The sequence below is a fragment of the Acanthaster planci genome, linkage group LG19 (assembly GCF_054643075.1).
Source record: "Acanthaster planci isolate LZ-2023a linkage group LG19, COTS_SCS, whole genome shotgun sequence".
Taxonomy (NCBI): Eukaryota; Metazoa; Echinodermata; class Asteroidea; order Valvatida; family Acanthasteridae; genus Acanthaster; species Acanthaster planci.
In genome coordinates, this window is record NC_141795.1 from 8,291,798 (window position 1) to 8,308,134 (window position 16,337).

At 41.3% G+C, this 16,337-nt stretch overlaps 2 protein-coding genes across 5 annotated transcripts in view; one reads left to right on the forward strand and one right to left on the reverse strand.

Annotated features, from left to right (window-relative positions):
• Positions 1 to 16,337, reverse strand: part of LOC110984473 (carbohydrate sulfotransferase 5-like) — a 253,387-nt gene that overhangs the window by 185,055 nt on the left and 51,995 nt on the right. The gene's annotated exons all lie outside the window — the stretch shown is intronic.
• The window catches only part of LOC110977571 (netrin receptor UNC5C-like), a 121,736-nt gene that overhangs the window by 82,984 nt on the left and 22,415 nt on the right, over positions 1 to 16,337 (forward strand). The gene's annotated exons all lie outside the window — the stretch shown is intronic.

Below are 16,337 nucleotides of genomic sequence, written 5' to 3' on the forward strand. Positions count from 1 at the left end.
ACCATGAACTGGAGTCTTCGCATACCCTACCAAAAAAAAGAACCAGAAGACGAACCTATTTGAGCTTTGGGAAGCTGATTCAGTGAAGATTTACGACCGTTGGGACCAGAGGCTTGTATTTATACCTGATGAATTCTGGCAGCCAAGAAATCTTGCAGCTCCTCAGTGTAAACCAGGCGTCACCTGCTGCTGGTAATCAAAATTTATATGTCGTGAGTGAAATACGCAGAATGAACCGGCATGTGATTTTTCACCACGTCCACTCGGCAAAAAGTGCAATGGGTAATTTTCCTTGGTCCTAGCGTTGAAATGTGTTTCTAGTTGAAGGGGCTGCCGTTTTATAGTGTTTTTATATCTTTCGCATTTTTATTTATTTACATGTTTATTGTTGGTTTGTATTTTGTAACAAATTCTCTGTCTTTGATTATTGGTGAAAGTTTTGTTTGGTCATCTACTTGTGTATGTCTATTGAATAATCAGTCAACCAGAACTGGAAGCAGTGGGAGACTTTGAGACACTGGTAGCAGCAGACATAATGGTCCCTTTTCAAGGTATTGCACATGCTCAGAACTATGCATGCATGCTCACAACAACACATGCATGCTCAGAACTGGTAAAAAGGGCCTGTAGGTTTGTTGCCACCAACCGTCTCAAAGTCTCCCATTATTGGATGGTGACCTGCATGCATAAATATGCCTATTCCACCGATGGGGTATTGTGACCCAGGAAAGTGCCCTTGCATCATGTAGTTCCAAGAATGCATACAACGCGCATGTGTGTAATGCCTCCGCAGTAATGGTGATTGGTGTCTCCTCGGTTTTTACACCAGAGTCGACAACTTTCCAACAGATGACCCAATTTCTTCTTTGCTAAGTGTAGCAGCTAAGTTAGGCATCAGCCAAAGACAGTCGATGTTGATATACGTTACTTTATTTTTTGTGATTTTTGTTCTGTTTTGAGGGTCATTGTGATATGTATTATGCACAGGCAGCAGTGTCGTTTTCCCAAAAGCGATAAATTTTCCTTCGAGTTTCTAATCTAAGGCAGTTTTGTTTTGCATGAAACTGATACCAACTTATATTGTACAACTTCTGTCATCTTCTCAAGGAGACAGACATCCCCCCTTTCTTTTTCTTACTGTCACTAAATGCCGTGGCAGTTTACACAAAGCTGGTGCTGCAGCCCTTGAATGGCAAGACATGGACCCATGTATCCATGCTGCTGTGAAGTGGCTTGCCAAGAAGCAATAACAACTGTCTCACTAATCAATCCCCTCTATTTATGCAGCGGGTTCCCCATCAAGACCTAGCCTTGCCAATCCAGCACCTTGCCTCTGCATCCAATTATGCAGCAATCAAATCAGACACTGGCTTAAATACTGTAATAGTCCAGTATAACACAATCAGCGCTGGTTTATCACCTCAGCTTTAATGCAAATCACACCTTTTATTAAAAGTCCCTTCTGTTGGCAATGAACAGGACCGTAATTTAATTTGCTTTTACCTGTGGCAAAGCATTAACATTCCTTCACATAACTTCCTGGGCACTGTTTAGGACCCCAAAGGCGTGGGGGACTCTAGTCAAGGAGGTGCGGGAAGAGATAGAAATGCACGTACATGTATGTAGAATCAAGTTCATTGTGCTGGGAGTTGGTTTGGGGGAGATCCTTCTGGCGAAAGAGAAGAAATGATTTTGGCTTCACCTGACTCTGTTTTATTGCTTCAAGATGAAAGGGGGATTGCTGATAAACTCAGACGAGTGAATTACAGTAGCCAAGCCCCGCAGCCCTGAGATCACAGAATCGAAAATCATTTTGTTAAAAATCAGCTCTCCAGGTAATTGTAAAAGTCATCATGGTGGATCAGTCTGAGTTTAAGCCTACTCCATTGACACTGATACATATTACTCAGTCAAATTCGATGCGTGTTTGTACATTATATATTTGAATTTTGTATTCATGGAAATAAAGTAGTTTTTTATGAGCACATGGATGCTAATCAAAGCTTAACTTTGTTCAATAATCCTGCCGTAGGTTCATTTCAAAAACTTTCTAATAGCAGAGTTTACGGTCTTCAGAGATCACTAGCACTACTGAAAAATTGGATTCTGTCAGGGACAAAATTTGGATACCTAACATTTTGCTAAAGACTAAGTGTGTGGACACAGGTGCCATTGTTCACAGCTGCACATGCTGTGACAGTAACAATCCTGATATGTGTCAAGCACAGCCCTTCACATTCAGAACACAAAAAGGAGCTCTGAACCTGTACTACAGGTGAGCATGCTTTCTTGGGCTTTGGATGAAAACCTCATTGCCTGCGGGAATATCTGATCTTACCATTAAACAGCAAGGGGCCTGCTCAGATTTCTAGTAGTAGTGGCTTTTCAGGGAGAAGAGATGCAGTGATTTGCCAGACCACACAGGTAAAGTAATTCAGGTTTTGTGGGCTCCCTGCAGCAGTCCGGTGGCCTCCAGATAGTGGGGCCCAACCTGTTCATTGCAGTTTGAATGATGCATTCTGTTCAAAAAGTCACCTGTTTGGCTCCCTTTGCATTTTTTGAGATTCTAGAGGAAGTTCTTTCTTTTTTCCTATTTTCCCCACTTTCTTAATATAGGGACTTCTGTGGTGATACAGTGCGAGTAATCAAAATTCAATTTCTATAAAAAGTCCATCAAAAGGTGAGGCCCTACTTGATGAACTGATGGGCTACGTGTATTTCATGTCACCATTGTTATAAAAAGTTCTGATGGTTCACAACTTCAAGCAATTTTGAGACAGCAAACTTCACTTATTTCAGAGGAAGCCTCATTAGATCTGTCATATGTGTCCATCAAGATGAGGAGTTGGGTGGAAATGAAGTCTGGGCCTGCTGACCTAGTAGGTGTTAATAAGGTGCAAATTGGGCATGGTGGGAGGTGTTAATATAGTCTGGTCCCAATTAATGACCCCAAGGTCACCTGTTTCATGGTGTGATTCCATCCATCCTACATGCAACCTGCCTACAACAACCTCAGTGTGCATTGTATGGTGCAGAATTCCTGTACGTCAACTGTTGCAGAAGCAAGGCTTTCACTGGTAGAACCTATGCACATTGGCGGTTTTGTAGTAAAGTTTGCCACTTCTGACTCCAAGTCCCACTGGCTCAGGTCCAAGACTGAAGAATCCAAGTCTACACTCAAAAATCCAAGTCCTGGGTCCTTTAAATTTAATAAACCAATTTTTTTTATACACTTAAAACGTGGCACAACCTTTGAATAATCATGCATCAATTGTTTACACACACTGCAGACATTAGGCCCCAGTTTGGTTCAGGAATTTGGAATAATTTCTTTACAAAAAGAGGAGCGATATGTCTCTTTATAGTGCCACTTAAAAGCATAGTAAATATTTGTAATGTAACATTTTTCTCCCAAAAATCTCCATATGCTTTGCAAGGCATAACTACAAAAGAAAAACTGAACTACAAAAAGTAGGAATTTAATTATAAACTTAAAGCTTAAAAGAGCCTAAGTCCCATCTTGTTTTAGGAATGTTTTATTGGGGAGAAATCCCCAGGTTTATTTGAATTTACATTGGACGCCTGCTGAGGATGGGTAACAGTCACTTTTGGTTGAACTTGGGCTGAGACCTCGAGTCTTTTGGACTGAGTCAGAGTCCCTACAAAAACTGAGTCAGTGTCCATCAAAAAGTGGACTCAAGTCCCACAACAGTGCTGCATTGTGCCCTGTTGACATGTTTGGAGAGGCTTGAGAGGCTGGAACTTCGGGCCTGCAACCACATAATCTATACTCCTGTATGTAACTTGTATCGGAAAGGAATGCATCCACCTCGGCTGAAAACATCTTGGAATCCATGTGCTTCATAGTCACTACTATCTGCCGTCCTCACTTTGAAATATTTCCATTATGTCTTGGTTTTCAGCAGTCAAGGCCAGCAGACATTTGCTAACTTGTAGAAGCCACGATTATATGTCAAGAAAACTGTTGTCATTCGATCATTTTGCTGGGTTTTGCTCTTGTTTTCTTTCATTAATGCTGACAGATGAGTGGAGAAGCCCATAACAGTGAAAAATCAATTAAACTCGGAACAATATCCTGACAACCTTTGCCAAGTTGTTATCTTTTCAAGCACTGGCAGAGGAATTGACAGAAGACTGGCTTCCCACCCCCCCCACTTTTGGCAGATCTTATAATTGGGCAGGGCTTCATGGATCGGACTGTTAATGGCTGATGCCCAATGGTCTCACAACAGCCCCCCCCTTGAAACTTGTTCCGCCTTTGCTGTTTTCAGGCCTCTCTAAGCGTATGTTTAATTGTAAAGTTTTGTAAAAAAAAGTTTTGAATTCTTGGGAGGAAAACAGGCATTCCAAGGATGTTTACCCAGGAGCTGGAAAGTACATTCAAGCTAATCCGGTTGTCCCTGCTCACACTGGAACTGCACCATGGTATTGACTTGCAGGGCTTTATCTGGCTGTGCTTAGTGCCAATATTAAGTTATATCTTCCATAACTTGATTAACCCCCATGGAGACCCCAATCTGTTGAAAAACTTGACTCGCGCACAGAGATGATCAGCTGCCCGGCCGAGGCCGGGGCCAGTTCAGAACGTGTTTCAAATTTAAGGCCCGGTTGGCAAACCGATCTTTCAACCTTTTTAATTTCACGGCCTTTACTCTGACAGACGGATGCACTCCAGACCAGATTGAGACCGCAAAGGTGTTGTAACTTAGAAAAGAAGAAGGAAAAAATACCGAGAATTAAGTCAAACAGTGTTGAGAGACTCTCAGTCTGGGGGATGAGTTGTTGGCCATGTGTACGGATGTCTGTCATGCAGTAATCAAATTCTGGGCGGTGAAATTTGTCTGTTGGGGGAAAAAATGCCAATAAAGCTGAGAAGGGTTATAAAAAAAATGGCAGGAATTGTCATGAGGGGTAATTATTTGGAGGTTCCTACCATGAGACGGAGGCCAGGTATGCCTTGGAAGATTGGCAAGGGGCAGATGATTGAGAAGGGAGAAAAATCAAGGATGCAAGAGGCTTTTTTCAGACTGGATATCCAGCTTCCGGGATCGCAAAGCTTCATGCATATGTGGCACTTGAGCCATCAAATGATGTATAGCATCTGCCAGGGTTGAGTTCCTCGATACTCATCATGTCTTGAATGACAGTGAACTCAACAGCATGGGTGATATCGTCAACCAGGAAGTTATAAATTTTGATCCCAAACATGGCGAGGTTTTCTGGACCATCTCAGCCTCACAGCCCCAGAACCCCACTGCCCCATTCCCATTTTCTTTTTAAAACTTGCCATATAAGCAAAGACACTCATTTTCAGTAATGTGAAGTTTCAACTTATCTGACCCATGGTTATGATGGTCATTTGAAGTTCAAGGCTACCCAAATATTTGCCAATGTGCATCAAGTTTGTCTGTGGAGAAAATGTAGATTTTTGGCTCCCTGTCTCGGAAAAATTTGCACTGCACAGGATTGGTATGCTTGATTTCTACAAAATTGGTGTCAAAATGACTGCAGTATATCATTAGAAACAACCCCTGAATGCTTGGCGCATGAAAAAATAAACTACCAGAAAAAAGTACCCCCCCCCATCTTTTAGGGTAAAAAAGAAGTGTTGATCACTCTCTATGTACGGCCTTTTTTCAAAACTTCATTGTGGTTGGGCAACGATGTTTGATAGAACGTTCTTCAAACACGAACAGTTGGCGTGTGTACATTGTGTCATCAGAGTTTGTGAATACACGCCTTGCATTAGGTAGTCGGAGGAAACCAAGCTATCTTTAGAAACAATAAGAGTTGGCAACCAGATATTAGGGCTCCTGAACATGCACCGTCTGTCAGATGACATTCCTGTAGGAACCATTATGGCCATTAGGTGATTGAAAATTGCAGTGCGTACGTGAGCCATTTGTCTGCAGGAAAATTTGGATCTTTCCTCAATGCCAGCAAACGTACATTCTGTGAACAGTAATCTTGGCCAAAAAAAGCAAGCATGCAGTGCTGGATTGTGTTGCACAGATTTAATGATAGTTTTCTTTGAGGTACGCTCAAGTTCTTAAAAAACATCATTCTTAAAACTTACCTTGTAAGACTCAAAGAGTTTTGGGGGTGCTTTCAAGCAAACCTCTAAAAAACTGACCTCCTTATGCAGTTGCCCACAAAAAGTGTATTACTATTACTGTGTTGAGTCCATTTTTGTAAAGACCATTAACAGTCATCTACGTCATCCTACGTCATTTCTTTAAAAGCTGTTCTTGCAAATGCGTACTCATTTCATATGAAGCATATGTGTACTTCAGCACAGCGATGTGAATTTTCTCCCGTATCAAACCTGTATTTCTGAATTCTAATCAAGAGGGGGGGCAGTGCCCAAGTTGGCCTTATGGCCTTGCAGATATTCCAACAGAGGTACAGTAATTATAGCCATCCTGAAACAGGATCCCTGAGATTCCTCAATGATGACTGGGAGGAGAGACCTCATCTCTTTCGCTCCTTCATGGTTGGAAAGCCAAGGTCAGGCCCCCAGCCCTTCCAACAGTTCTGTTCTCATCAAGGAAATGGAGCAAGCTTCCCAAATGAAATCCTTTTTCGTTGCATTTGGCACATATTTGAGTTGTACCCTCCATCCTTTTGTTGTTGAGTAGGTTGGTTTTTTTTTGTTTTTGATGCTGGTGGTGAAATGTGTGGATTGTTGGAAGTCATGCCAGAGAACCAATCAGTACCTGCCGAATGTTAAATTGGACCCTGATCAAATGAATGTGTCAATCAGTGGGATATATATCACAGTTTTTTTCTGTTTCTGTGTCTGTTCTATTCTGTTTGTGGCTCTCCTGGGATATTGGGATCTGTCAAAATATCTGGGGCAAACACATCATTTGGTGACATGGAAGCTTTCCTGATACGCATCATGAAATTTAAGTGAAATTTTGACATTTTTGTACCAGTAGCACGTAGGTGTGCTAGATCTGTATCCGATGGAGTGCTAACGCACGTGGTGAGACTTGGAATTGTGTATGATTGAATCCATGGAGGCGAAGTAATAAGATGAAGCTGAATGAAGCTTTTCTCACACCTGTTCAATTCCTTTGTTATATATTTTCATGGCATGGAAAACCCTGTTTAAGACAATCTTTAGCTTAAAAGTTATGAAAGGCGAAACTCAAAAAAAGATTTCATGTTGGAAAGTTTAAAGTCCAGGACCTACATGTACTCAACATTGCTTTTTTTGCATGATCATGTTACATTTTATCACTTATATCCTCAGTTATTGTCATTTTTGAAACTTCAGTTTTGTGAGAATTCATGCAGTTACCTTTATAGTCTTTACTGCAGTTTGGAATATGTACATGTACAGCATGTGTAATGTGTGATCAGTGAAAAATGGTATTACAAGTTTGGGGTAATTCCAGTAAGGTGCAACTTTTCCCCAGGGTCCAGGAGTTTCTGGTTTTATTTTTATAAACAGCGAAACCGAAAGTTTTCTTGACGGTGAGCACCAAATGACTTGGTTGCTGAGAAAGTTTTATTGAACAATGGGAAATGTTGCATTATTTTGTGTGACACGCCCGACTGTTGATACTTCCTGGAGCAGATTTTTCACTTTCTTGCACTTTATGGTTGTAAACATGGTCTGGAAAAGAAAACTTGAGGATTGTGAGAAAATCTGACCAACCTTTGTCGCATTTTGGAAATGAGCAAGGTCTGATACACTTTGCTTTTCTGATGCCCTTTATACAATATGTGTACAATGTTTCAACCTAAATGTACACAGCTGCATGTAATGGTTTCACCCTTTTAATTCCACTAAACTCATTGACTTCACCCCTGTCAACTATGAACAGCTTTTTCTCTGACTGTCTTAACTGTCTGTTGACTTGAGAATTCAAGTGCCTTTTAAGAATGTTGTGCAATTTTGTAAAGTGACCCTCCAACTCACTGTAAATCAATCTGTATACACACGCTTGTAAACCATGCAGTTGTGCCCTGTGTGTGTTAGACCACAGGGAAAAAGACTAATCCATTTTCCAAACAGTGAAGGTTTAACATTTGTTTTATTATTTCTTAGAGGAGGACGCAGTGATTTTCATTGTGTTACATTTCCAGTGGGCTGAGAAGGTTGGAGAGTTTCTACCAACAATTTACGTCACAGAGAACATGTGTGTGTTGACGGATGCGAGTTTCTTTGGAGTTGAAATGGGATGTATCGCACATGGACGGACCTACCGGTGCCATGTGTGTTCCTGTTTCATTAATAAATGAATTGATCCATTCACTGATTTTCCTATGAACCCATGCTTGGGCTCATTGGCATTGGCTTGAGTACCCCTGAGTTTTAAAGTGACCACCATTAGTCCAACACAGCATTATGTGTACACCGTCCAAGGCGGTTGGTATAAGCTCAGAGCAAAGACACAGATTTTTTGGTTTCCAGATTTTTTAAGACAAATTTTGGAGGAGGACAGAAGAAAAAAGGTATTTTCTATCACCTCAAGAAAAACAAAAAACAGTCTTCAAGCTGGAGGAAGATTACAAACAAAATGTTTTCAAAAAAACCCAAGGTATCCCTTACCACTGGCACCAGCCGCTGAGGGCCACAACTCACAAAATTGAATTGGGGACTTTGCCGTCAGTCAGACAGCAGAGCAAAACAATTTTTTTTTGTTTTACATTTGTATCTGACAGTAAATTGTTGGTGGGCAGATCCAAGACTTCTCAAAATATTTTTTTTTCCAGTTCTGAATCAGGAAGGTCGGCCGATTTGAGTATCAACTTAAAAAAATCTCTCACCTAAGCACACACAAGGGAGGTGCTGTACATTGGAATCCATTTCCAATTTCAGTTTGTCAAGTTTCCCCACATGACAGTCCTTGGTCTCTCCATTCCGACCCTTGCATGGATTTGGTCGGGCTGCGCTAATATCACCATCATGCCCATCGTTACTACGATGTAGTAACATCATTACTAAGTTATTACATAAGAACTGTTTCCCAGTGCTTCAAGCTTGCCAGTGTAGCCTCTTTTTCAATTGTCCACTCCTGCAAAGGACCCATTGTAGACTCAGCTCATTAGAAAGTAACCAGTTTTTCTTGCCCAGACAGACCATAGCAGCCAACAAAACCTTGGCCCAGGCTTTTCTTGTCAGCTCCCTTTGTTGACATTGGTAATGCACAAAAACAATACCACAACAGCCTGGGGCAGATATGTGTGGCAGCCTGCTGACAGAAGTAAACCTGGATCAAGCTTGTTGCTCTGCTGCAACAGAACAGTAACCAATAAGGCTGTGCATTCCCTGAGTGCTAAACTTGTCTAAAAATCCAGCTTTGGAACATTTGTCTTGAAGAGGGCCATAGATAGCTGGACCTTTGGAACATTTTCATAGATAACGCTGTATTCGGATTCATGATTTCCACATGGAAAAAACAAATAACCTCCAGCCGAACACAGGGAGACAGGCAAGTGGACAAATAATACATGTATGTAGGCCACACAGCTCAAAGGATTAAAGAGTAATTGGTGTCAGTCTGAAATCGATTCAAGCAGCCATTGCCATTGATCTGAGAGAAAGTGCATGCAAGTGTAGCTCCTCTGTAGCATATTTGTGTTTACATATAAGCTACATGAAAAGCCACACAGAGACAAACCCATAGTGACATTTATAGCCCTGCAAGTGTAAATTCTGCCCACCCGTTTAATGAGATGGGTGCTGCAGCCAACCAGATATACATGTATATGTATATATATTTATGCATAGACCCCTTGTGGCATCTCATAGGCCTTAATAAAGGGGTAAACGTTTGTGAACTGTTTGCAGTACCCTATTAGGTCTTGGCAAGTTTGTTTGTTTGTTTGTTTGTTTTTATTTCAAAGGGGTTGGAGTGGATTTTTCTGGCTTTTGTGTAAAAACTGAGATCCTATGGACTGTCTAAAGGCTTTGGGTTCGAGTCCAGTCCATGTACTAATTGTACGGTATTGTTTGGAACATCAAAGTTCTCTTCAAATAACTAGGGGTGTGAGAATTGAGCTCTTCCAGCTGATTTCTGCATTTTGTTAAGCTTTTGACTCCGAATTTCAGCATTTTTGTTTACCTGCACTGCATAAAACTATTGGAACTTTTTAATTTAATTTCCACTGCTTTTGACAAGCTGTTTTAAGCTTTAATTGTGTGGCCACTCACACCCCTGAATAATGAGCATGAAGGAGTTGCCTCTGCCTGGTAAAAGCATCACGCCATCAGAACGTTCAATTTTTGTGTAAAAAGGTCACATGATGAGTATTGGGGTTGATATTCCCCCACACCGCTGTGTGCCCCACCATGGCCCCACACAGAGCGAAGCTTCTGAATAACACAGCCAGGTGTGTAGTAATCAACTGCCGGGTAATTAGCCTGACTGATAATTGACCGCTGTGGGTGTGATTGTTGGTAACCATCATCCAGCAAAAAATCCACGATGAGCCTTGAAACAAATAGACTAATTATATCACACCCTGTTGCACGCTCTGGTGAATCTAATTAAGTGAAATGGTGTGTCATTGCAAAATAAATTTAATAGATGCTGCAAGTGGTAGCTCAAAAAAATGGAAGCGTTTTCCCTCAGCGGGCAACATAAAATGTGCTTGAAGAATTTAGCTTATTGTGGGGGAACCCCATGAATATTTCCGTATCTTGTATAATTTCATGCACATTTAAATGAGGAACCTTTTTTTCCTGAAAGGAAATTGCACTTTGGTAAGAATCACACATTGATTGGACAAATTGCCCTCCCAACCTTTTTCTTCGCACTTGACACTCACAGAGGTCAGTTTCTAAACTTGATTTAGGGGTGAGTTTTCTTTAAGCTTCTGCTGTCTTCAAGACACAAATCATGAGTCTTTGGAAAGCAGAAACTTCTCATCAAAAGTGGATTCGATTTATGTTCCAATCTCAAACAGATTTCAAACATGTTTTACCACATGTGCACAAGAGATGTGGAGCTAAGAGACAGCTGTGTTAATTTGACGGAATTCGGCCAGACTTCCTATTTCCTAGCGATCGGCTCCCGCTTGTCGCGGTGTCCGACATCAAGCTAGCTAATCAAACATGCTGCTAACAAGCGGCCGACGACACTGCTCTGCTAATTTGCTTTGCTGACATTTGTTTATGGTAATTCTCTGGGAAATGACGGTCGTTTGTTACAAAAATCTGACAGTTTGGTCCCCGAAAAATAATAGAAAGCGAGACAGGCTTTTGGGCCGTCAGGCTTCCATCGGATACAGCTTCAGAAAAGGCAATGTCTAACCAATTTCTCCTGTTTGTATATGTTTTGGAAGGGCTGGGCGGTATTACAAATTGAGAAGTCTCATTGATTGGCCTCTTTTTTTTTTTTCATTTGTCAGACCGATGTCTGGCTTTTGTGAATGCTGAGAGAGCCAAGTAATCATGGAAAAGTATAATGTGCCTCATTCAAATTGGCCCAGTGGGAGAGTTTACACTGTCTGTGCTAGGATGTGTCTCTTTCTTGACAAGTGGTTGCTCATTGCTCTGGTTGCTTATATCATTGGTGACTCTCATTACTTTTAATTCTTGTAACCTTCCAGAAAAGCTGGGACAATTTTTGTTGAATGATCGCAGGCACTTTACCTCCATGCATTTCTTTTTTTCTGAACGGACTTTTCTCCTTGATTCAAGTTGTAGATTTCTGATGGAAGTAAGATTGTCATAGTTGTCATTTTACCCATTTGTCTGTACATTTAAAGAGAGACTCTCTTGCTTCACCCTAAATCACATTGCCCATGAGGTCACGAACCAGCTTTAGCAATTAGATTGCACATTATTAGCATTCGATCTAGACATCCTATTTTACCAAAGCACTTGGGCTTGGTCCCAGACCTGTAAGGGCTTTATAATTCACATAGAGGGTGCACTTTACAAACTTTACTGAGCTGCTATTCTAATTCAAAACAGGATCTTTTTGTCTCACTGTTTTAATGAACTTTTCCCATCTGATGCTTACAGACGGTACTGGTATGTTTGTTTGCCTTGACTTGATACTGTGGCGCCACTGTAATGGTCATCCATGTCTTTTGTGTCAGCATAAAAACAGAGATAAAGAACATCACTAATAATTGAATGACTCAAATTTCAGAGGTATTTTACTAGCTTCACTATTTGTTCAGTTTATGGACACATTGTGTTCCTAGAAGAAAAAAAACTACACCGTTTTTTACAGCACAGAATACAACCAGTTCATACGGTTACATGGACGGAATTTTAAGGATCCCAAAATTCCCCCTCCATGTAGGTGAAAATTGAGGTGCCGTGGCCTGGAAAAATCATCCAAACTGTAGCCTGAGTGTAGCCCTGGGGCCGTTGTGTTTTCAAGATAATACATATTGGCCGAACCATTAAAGACTACTTAACACAATCATGGAGGGCCTGTGAAGGGTCTAGAGAGCTTCAGTATCAAGGGGCTGGAACAAGTGTTTGGCGGAATCTAGGGGCCAGGTATGGTCAAGAGGTTCTTTCTCGCTCTCTCTCTCTGGCCCAGTGAAATGTCAGAGTTGATTAGTTGGTGGCTGTGGAGGGGAATGGCTTGTGGGGGAGTTTGTTAATTGGGCGCCCCAGGCAAAGGCAATTCTCCCAAAAGACCAAAGACTTCAGGATTTCTTATTTTTTTTCCTCCTTGTCAGCTGTTAAAGTGTCATCAGGTGGGCAGTAAGAGTTGGCAGAATTTTATAATAGAATGCTCTAGGTTTTGAGACACTTCTAAACCACAGACTGGTGTTTGGTGGAATTCGTCTTGAAATTTTCAGATAGATTAGGCAGTCCAAGATATTTTCACGTTAAGACCCCAAAGACTTAAGACCAGTTATGTATAGGGAATTAGTGATTGTTACGTCACCTTTTTCACCACACCTCACCATATCCGAGGTTCAAAGGGCTTGACAACATCTGACATTACATGTAATTGTAAGAAGCATTGGTCACGGGTATGTCTTTTGCCAATCTGACCAAAGTGGGAGGGGGTGCCCCTTTTTTAGCATTGGCTGTCCTTTGGTGGGAACTCAATGTCTACATGCACAAGTTCGTGCATGTTTGGTGCAGAATGCACTAAGTACGTGCAGTCAATTAGTGTCATAATGTATGGTCTTCCACCAACCCATCTCTTTGCCGTAGAGGGTGCACTTCAACAAGGGTGGATAGCTCAGGAATGTACTTTTGCCAACGAAACTGAAAAGTTCAGAATTTCACATACCCAAATCCCCTCCCCCCATGACCTTTGACTTTGAGAGGAACAAAATACTAGACACGTGGCCACTTCATTGCCCGATGATGGTTATGTCTACTGTTCAAATGCCAAACATTGTAACCAACTGGCTGAAGCTGTGCTCACGTAAACAGAAGCAAATTGACAAAACTTTGCAAAGTCAGGTTGACTGGAATCTCTTCAGGATGCGACAGACTCTAACCAGAACCGAACTGATGTTGACTGCCATGGATCAGATTGTATTTGTCCAGTCATTAGGGAGACCTCAAGGGCCTTTGGAGAATGACCACTGCATCAAACTGTTTGTTTGGAGTGCCGTTCAGGCTGATCATAGTTTAGTTCAATGACGTGGATAGTTTTCCTGGCTTGCTATGTTTCTTTTTTGTAATACTGATGTGGTAGTGTACAGGTCAGCCCAATGTACTTAGGGGCCCAACCTCCAGCGTATTTTCATGATTGTGAAATTCAAAAACGAATAAAAGTTTCTACATTCACCATATAACCATTGCATGCACATAACGTTGTGCGTTACATGCTTGTTTTTCTGACCTGTTCTGATTAGTTTTGAATGACATCTGAAATTCTACACAGCTACATTACATTACACCATAATTTGGTTTGTCTTACATGAGATTCATCCTTGTAAAACATACATGTAAATTTGTAAGTACTGTCTGTCAGCTCCATCTGCAGAGGACTTAAAATTTGAGAACGATTCCTAATCAATTTCAAAAAGATGATGAATGGTTGTTAATTCTGTCCTTGCAACGTGTTGCGGCGCACATTCCTTCTGCCCGCGCGAGAACGTGCTGCTGCATATCAACTCTTTCTTGCCATCACATGTCAGGCTCTCCCCTCCTCGTCTCTCTTCCTGGTCATCTCCTGCACTGACGACCTCGGCAGCCCCATTTATCATCAGCCAGGCCAGTGCTAATCCTGCTTGCTGTCTGTAGGGCATCTTCTGCATACCAACACTGCAGTCCAGGAATGCTAACATTTGTGCAAGAGCTCTCACCATCCACACAAGATATGTTTACAGGCAAATTCTGGATATGTCTTCAGATTTCATTCTTAAAGAGAAATGTTTTATCAAGCACTGAAATCATGGTTCAGTTTTTTTTTACCAGCGTAGCAGAATAAGGGATAATAATGGCCAGACTACGCGTAATTTACTCATTTTGAAATTTGAGTGGAACATATTTGAAAGCATAGCCTTACAGTTACAAAAGTTTGAATCAATTTGGCAGGATTTTGAAGCATTGTTTATGTATGTAAGGTGTTGAAACATACAGTGAACTATTGTTTAGTGAGGAAAACAACACTTGGAGATCCCCTTACTCGAATAAGTTCAGTTTGCTCAAGTGAACTTAGAGTGACCAAACTTTTGAGAGGTCCTTCACTTTAAAGATAAGACAGCAAGAATTATGTATCACATCTGATAACAGTCTGTTTAGATAGTGTTTAGGTTCTCTGCTGATTCTGGAGATCTTGAAAGCATGAGACTGAGCTTCAGAAATCTTTTATTTCTTCCTATTCTGCAGATTCCTGCTTGTGCTGATTTCATGTCAATGTACATATTGAGAATACCTGGAGATTTGCTGTGTCAGATCACCGCACACTGCACTGTGTCCATTAGAAGGCTCAAGCACCTGTTTAATCCAGAGTAGTGAAATTTCATATCCAAGCATCCAGGCAGATTAGGAAGGGGGGACCTGACTTGTTTTGATGTCTGATTAACTGACATTAAAAAACCATCAGGATTTGATTCTTTGGTTTAGCTGAATAAAATCCTGACCTTTCCACAGTGAGGCCCAGAGCTGACTGCAGGAAAGATCTACTCCAGCCTCTATTGCTATGCTGTGAGGTGACCCAATGATAACCTTGCCCGGTCTCTGTCAAGGATTTGGCTCAATTCCTTCATAGCTGGAGGTCAATTTCAGTGGCTTACTTCTTTTCCACACAGTCTTTTCTCCTGCTTTGGTGACCATTGCCAGTGAGCTCCCAGTGCTGTGGAATGTTTATTGAGTTATATTGAAATGTTTCCCCAGAAGTAACAACTTGAGATGCCATTTGAGCTCAAATCTATCAGGAAGGAATGGATAACTAGCCACAGTGTTTCTACACTTGCCTGGTTTCACTGATTGTTCAAATTTCTCAGCATTATTTGCTGGACAGGTATATTTGCCGAGCAATATAAGTTTCACCAATTAAATGTGAATGTGGACAAGGAACTTCAAGAAATTAGGCTGAGAGCTTCAGCGCAATAAATAATACCAATAATAACCAAAAAATAGGGATTTTATGTTTGTGTATTCCAATTCATGCTAGGGATTTTAGCACAAATCTTTGCATGTGGCATTGTGGTTGAACACTATATCTACAAAGTGCATTATTCCTCTGGGGTTTAATGTAATCACAGAAGCTGTTTTTCTCATCTCTGCGGCATCTGTTCTTTGGTCCTTCAACCTGTGATTTTGCCTGTATGCTTGGCGCTCCCAGTTGTAGGGAAGACTTTTTCAGACAGCCTGCTGTAGATTGCATAATGTCTACAGACTACATCTATATCATACCCTTGTACTATTAAAAGAGTTTCCATATTCTGGGTGTACTACCATCACCACCTAAAATATACGTGTCAAAGGTCACGCTTAATGATTCACAAGTGAGGCACCTCATTGGGAGAAAGTTCTTTGAGGTCACAAACACAGCCAGTGATGGGAAGAACATTTCAAGTTCAAGTTTTCAGCGCCCTTTCATTGCCCGAGTTGATTTCTTTCTTAGTCAGAGACAGATGTTCCGTTCTGCGTCGCAATCTGTTGCGAATTAAAGTCACTTCAGACTCGTCTGTGAGTACAGTCTCACCAGATGGTTAGTCGATCCGAAGCTGTTTTGCCCGAGCAAGCTTAGTGAGTTTTGCAGTGAGGGGTCTGAGGCTCATGCAGACATTGTGAATGGATCATTTACTTCTTGGCTGTTCCGTGTATGTAATATTATTTAAATGAATTTTAACGACTTGCGATGAGTGACGATTTCAGCTTTAGTCCGGTCGGAACATGTTGATCAGATTAAGGGGGTTCC